We start from the raw sequence: 6,472 nt of genomic DNA, 5'->3' as shown, positions 1-6,472 counted from the left end.
AGACACAGCCTGACTCCCCCAGCCCACTATACCCAGAAGTTTCTGGAAGCTGGAGACCAACTCGGACTGGTGGGACTAGCTTGTCATGGAGCGGTGGAACAATCAGCAGTGGGTGCAGAACTTCTACATGTAGAAGGCCACTTTCCAGGAGCTCTGTGTCTGGCTGGCACCCACCCTCCAACGACACAACACTCCCTTGTGGCCTGCCAACCCACTTCAGAAGCGGGTCGCCATTGCCCTGTGGAAGCTGGCCACCTCAGACAGCTACTGCTTGGTGGCACACCAGTTTGGGGTGGAGAGGTCCACCATCAGGGCCGTCTTCATGAAGGTAAGGACATCACGGGTTCAGCCCCCGCATGTGGGGAAGGGGGAGTGTTGCATAAGGAGGACCCTCAGGACAGGAGGGCTGGGTACTGTACACAGTGGACTGGGGGTGGGAGGAAAGTCCTAGTGGGAACTAGTGCCTTCTCGCCCTCACACTGGCCGGGGAGGGGAGGGGAGGTAGAGGAGGCCACGGGCTCATGGGGGGAGGCCACATACCAGTGGGAGCACACAACCCTTCTCTCATTCTCTGTTTTGTGTGCTTCTTTCTCTCTTTCTGCAGGTTGTCCAGGCCATCAACTCCCTGCTGCTGTGCAGAGTCATCCAGTTGCAGGACCTGGATGTCACCATAGGTGGCTTTGCTGTGCTGGGGGTCCCTAAATGCATGGGAGCCATCGACCGCACACACATCCCCATGTGTACAGCCCGCATCACATCCTGGTGATGCATGACACGGGTGACAGAGGAGCTGAAAGCAGCCTGGCCCTCCCTGGGGTCTGCACACACAGCTGCAGCTCGCTGAACTATCAAGTGGGAATGGCTGCTGCCTCTAACGTGCAGGCATGCCTGTGCGCTGTGATCAGCACTTCATCATGTGTGGGGTGGTGCCCATGCCCTTGCAGGTAGCCTGCTTGCAGCTGGCTGTGACCCCTCCCTCCTGGGGGCAAGGCTCATGTGGCCAGGCATGAGGTTGGCAGCAGGCTCCTGGGCAGGTTGAGGAGTTGGTTACTGTGGCCGCGTGCCACACCCTCCCATACTGCAGCAGCATGTGATGGCCTAGCTGCCCATGTGACACTGTGTCCCCGGCTCCCTGTTCAGCCACCTCCCCCACCCGGTGTGTGTTTGAGTGTGCTAATGTACCTGAGAATCCCTCCCAAGCCTCCTTGGAGGCCTGGGAAATGTTCAGGCTGGCAGGGACTGACTCCAGGGACAGTGTAATGATCCTGCTCTCCTGATCTTTATTGTCCTGCTCTGTCAGCAGCAGGACCTGGCTCTGTCTCCTCCGGCCCGGAAGCAGCTTTGGTTCCTCCCCCCCAGGATTTGGTGGAGCTCTTTGTAGTAAGGGCAGATGTGGGGTCCTGCCCCTGAGCGCCCCCTCTAGTCTGTCACCCTCACATACCCCTGACCGAGTTCCTTCACCTTGGCCTGGACCTGTTCCGTGGTCCGGGCAGGGTGACCTTGCTCCATCAGGGATGTGGCCACGTGGGTGAAAATCTCAGCATTTCGCGGCTTGGCTCTGGGAGCGATTCCTCGCCCCACAGTTCAAGAAGGGTTGCAATTTCTGCTGATCACCAGGCTGCCCCGGGGGGGGGGAGGGGGGGGGCTGGGAGCACCATGGCTGCTCCCTGTCAGGGCCAGGAGGGTCTCAGGCACCTACTTGCTCCACCATCCGTGCTGACAAAGCTATGCGGCAAGGCAGCTGGCTGTGGGCAAGTGCTGTGCAGGGTGTCTGCCTCTTTAAGAGGGGCCAGCAGACAGGAACAAGAGAGTTGTGATTGCCTGCTCTAGAGTGCCCGAATGGCTACCTGTATTTTTCCCTGGAGGCCAATTTTTGCACAAAACCCCCCTGCAGAGCATCTACACTTGTCTTTTTGTGCAAAAACTCTTGGGCAAAAAGGAGTTATTCCTCATGGGGGAGGAATAACTCTACTGCAAGAAGCCCTCTCTTCGGTCGGTTTTCTTGCGCAAAAGCGCATTTGAGGTGTGGATGCTCCACCAGTTTTTGCGTAAAGACCTTGTAGTGTACACGTAGCCATAGAATACTGCATTCAATTCTGTTTGGCCCATCTAAAAAAAGATATATTAGAACTGGAAAAGGTTATAGAGAAGGGCAAAAAAACTGATTGGGGTATGGAACAACTTCCATAGCAGGAGAAATTAAAGAATGAGACTGTTCAGTTTAGAAAAGAGACAACTAATAGAGAATATGATAGAAATCTATAAAATCAAGAATGACGTGGAGGAAGTGAATAAGGAAGTGTTATTTATCCCTTCACATTATTAATTTCATCCTGTGACTCCTGATTCTTTTGTTAATCAGGTTTAAAACAAATGAGGAAGTACTTCACACAGCCGACATCGTTGCCAAGAGATGTTGTGAAAAACAAAAGTATAACTGGGCATGAAAAAAAATTGGATAAATTCATGGAAAATAGGCATTGATGGACCTATTAGCCAAGATGGCCAGGCACACCTCATACTCTGGGTGTCCCTAAACTTCTGACTGCCAGAAGATGGAATTGGATGACAAGGGAGGAATCAGTCCAAATTGCCCTGTTCTCTTCATCTCCTCTGAAGCATCTGGCACTGACCCCTATCAGAAGATATAATACTGGGCTAGATAGATCTTCGGTCTGACCAAAGTATGGTTGTTCTTATGTCAGCTAGAGAGGATGAATCCCAGAGGAGCAAGGCAGGCTAACAGATGATGGTTCTTGATGAATAGGATTGGGAAAACCTGTGCTATTCTCCAACAAGGGCCAAAATAAAGAGTTAACATAATGACAAATTGTTACGATCTCATAGCTCTCAATCAGCATAGTATTTCATACCGTACAGGACAGATGCTGAAGCAATCAAACTAGCCTTTCAATATGTTATTGGAAAAATGGGGCTCCACAATGTAGTTGTCTGCAAATTTGGTAGTGCTGTCTGAATTCAAAGTCTATGTTCCCCTGAGCCAATTGCTCATCAGGATTATCTCAATAGGGCCTGATTACACAAACAGACAAACAATTCTCTCCTGGAATACATTTTTGCCATGTTTCGCTGAGAGAAGAGGAAAAAAATACTTCACATGGAAACATTTTAAAATCCAACAGTCTGATGTCATCAAGTGCTTTTAGATACAGGCCCACAAAAGGCAATGCAGTCAGGCTGATTAAAATCACAAAGCATCATTGTACTGTTAGCCTGTATGGTTTATTCTATTATCTCCAGTGACACCCAATGGAAATAAAGCGACAGTTCATGTGCTGCCCTGTGATTCTCTGTGTAGCTTGAAAATTTATATCCTTTGCAAAGAAAAGGTAGTCCAGTAAAACATATTGCCTCACCCACTTTGTCTTTGGTATCTGAAAAACATGGAATAGTCTGACAAGTCAATAGTACCACCTACAAAAAATAGCAAAAAATATAGAACTGAAAATGACTGCCACTGTTTGACATACCATGTTTCCAAATTTATGGTCTGATTGAACAAAATGTATGGGGTATTTCAAAAAATAAAATTTTGTTACTGTTTAATTTCTGTTAAAATTATGACAATAATTTGTTAAATTCAGATATGTGCTTAGCACAGCATCAAACAAAAAATTAAGACAGTTGGAAAATAAAGAGCTGACAGTGCAAAGGGGCAAACCTATCTGTCAGTCTGTGTGCCGAGGCACTAAATATCTAGCATTATGTCTTTTTATTTACAGCATGTTTTATCTAAATTACCTAATTATTAAAATAGTCACAATAAATGAATAAAAGAAGTGAATAGGATGACTATGGGAACATCAGGTAAGGCAACCAAATGACATCAAAAGCTAAGTATCAGGCACCTGCAGCCTACTCGATTAGCCTCATTTACCACGGACACTTTGACAGGTTTTTTTCCCTTCCTTTCTTTCTCCTCCCCCACTCCTCTAATTTTCTGATTTATATTTCAAACCCTGTGCAATTCTTGCTCCATATTTGTCTTCTGAAGAAGTGGGTTGTGCCCACAAAAGCTCATGATACTATTTATATATTTTTGTTAAGTCTCTCAGGTGCTACAGGATCATTGTTTTTTAAAACAGAGCAAATTTTCAAAAATTGTATCTAAAAGCAAAGGTAATGGCATAAAAGCTACATTCACATGAGAATGGCATGTTAATGGCCAAGGAAGATGTCATGAAATCTCTGGGGCAGGACTTGGAAAATTGGACCTGTATATAGTATAAATTACTTCCTGCCTTAGCAATCCATCCACTGACTTTGATCTTTATCTATTCAGGTTTAGCACCCTGTCTCCTGATACTTTATGTATAGAGGTAGGCGGGTGGGCAACAGAGCATCTTTCTCTTCCGTCCCCCTCCCTCACCTTCCCTTCTCCTATTTATTTTGAGTTTTCTTATCCTCTAGTCATAACTCCGGTCATCTGAAGAAGTGGGCTGTGCCCAAGAAAGCTCATGATACCATCTACATGTTTTGTTAGCTTTTAAAGAAAGTGAGGGAGAACAAGTAAAATATGCCTTTGGTTAGCATGATTCCAAATTATGTTGCAATCTTAAAACCATCTTTTATATTTTAAACGAGATCATAACCTATAAAAACATATAGCTAAATTGAAGCAGAAGCCCAACTGAACTGCAGATATATTCGTCTTTAACATATCTAGCAAGAATAGCCCTTGTTAGGTAAAACATTTGATTTACATAGGAAAAAGGAAGGTGTGTCTCAAGAGGCAAATAAGTGTTGAACCACAGGCAGCATTAATTCACTTTCTTCATAGAAAGCACTAAAATATAAATTACATGATTTATAATAGTTACGTGCTTTAGACACCGAGGAAGGATTAAAAAGCTGTTTTAGAATTACTTCAGTAAACTATAATGTATTTCTTAAACTCAGAAGCACAAATAGATTATTCTCATTATACAGGACCCCCAAGTTTTAGGATAAAGAAAATCCTTACCCTCGCTGAATGACAAAAAGAAGCATTTGTTGCTTTCAGTTCATTCATATAAATCCTACTGGCAACAAATGAGAAGTCTGTACAGGCAGTCCCCGACTTACGCGGATCCGACTTATGTCGGATCCGCAATTACGAACGGGGCTTTCTCGCCCCGGAGGTCGAGGTGGCGGATTGCTACCTGCGAGCTCTGGGACGAGAAAGCCCCGTTCGTAAGCTGCTCCGGTGCCCCTGGTCTGCTGGAGACCGTCTCCAGCAGACCAGGGGCACCGGGCGGGTTCCCGCGCTTCTGAGGCTTTGCCAGAGCAAAGCCTCAGAAGCGCGGGAACCCGCCGCGGCTGCCGCTTCAGTCCCGGTGCCTGTGGTCTGCTGCGCCCCCCCCCCCCCCCCCAGCAGACCAGGGACACGGGGAGCAGAGCCGCAGCGGCGGCGGGGTCCCGCGCCTCTGAGACTTTGCCAGAGCAAAGCCTCAGAGGCGCGGCACCCCGCTGCCGCTGCGGCTCTGCTCTCCGTGTCCCTGGTCTGCTGGGGGGGGGGGGGAGGCGCAGCTAGTGTGGCCCCCCCCCCCAGCAGACCAGGCTTTTGTTTTGGACCCTGGGGCAGAGCAGCTGGGGCGCTGCCGATTGGTCCTGCAGCACCGCTCTGGGCACTACTGGACCAACCCGGCAGCACCCCAGCTGCTCTGCCCCAGGTCCTGATTCAGCCGCTGCTGGTCAGTTTCAGCAGCGGCTGAATCAGGATGCCTGGGGCAGAGCAGATGGGGTGCTGCTGGGTTGGTCCAGTAGCACCGAGGAGCGGCGCTACTGGAGCAACCCAGCAGCACCCCAGCTGCTCTGCCCCAGGCGTCCCCAAGTCAGCTTCTGCTGAAACTGACCAGCGCTGACTACAGGAAGCCCGAGGCAGAGTTGCTCTGCCCCGGGCTCCCTGGAATCAGCTGCTGATCAGTTTCAGCAGCAGCTGACTTGGGGACGCCTGGGGTTCTTAAGTTGATTCTGTATGTAAGTCAGAACTGGCGGTCAGTTTCAGCAGCGGCTGAATCTGGATGCCAGTTCCGACTTACATACAGATTAAACTTAAGAACAAACCTACAGTCCCTATCTTGTACGTAACCCGGGGACTGCCTGTACTTAGATGAAGTCAATATCTTACTCAAAAATTACAAAATGATTTTAAAGACATAGAACATATACAACTATAGGGCCAAATTCTGCCCTTAAATATATCTTCAAAATACCAATTCAATTAAAAGTATGTTACATGCAAATCCGAGGACAAAATTCCAGAGAAAATTAGTTGCACTAATAACTCCGTTATTCCAATAATCAATCAATGCCAAATGCTGAGAATTGGGTTTCAATTAATAGTATTTTAAATAATTTACCTCTCAATTTTTGGTGTGAAGAGGGGAAAGAAAAAAAATGCTCCGTAACACATGTGGGTAAAAAGCAGTTAAACAAATTAAAAAGTTAGAACCAGATGATTTCTAGAATT

This window comes from Pelodiscus sinensis, chromosome 4 (assembly GCF_052426305.1).
Source record: "Pelodiscus sinensis isolate ZL-2025 chromosome 4, ASM5242630v1, whole genome shotgun sequence".
NCBI lineage: Eukaryota > Metazoa > Chordata > Testudines > Trionychidae > Pelodiscus > Pelodiscus sinensis.
Note: the sequence above shows the minus strand (reverse complement) of the source record.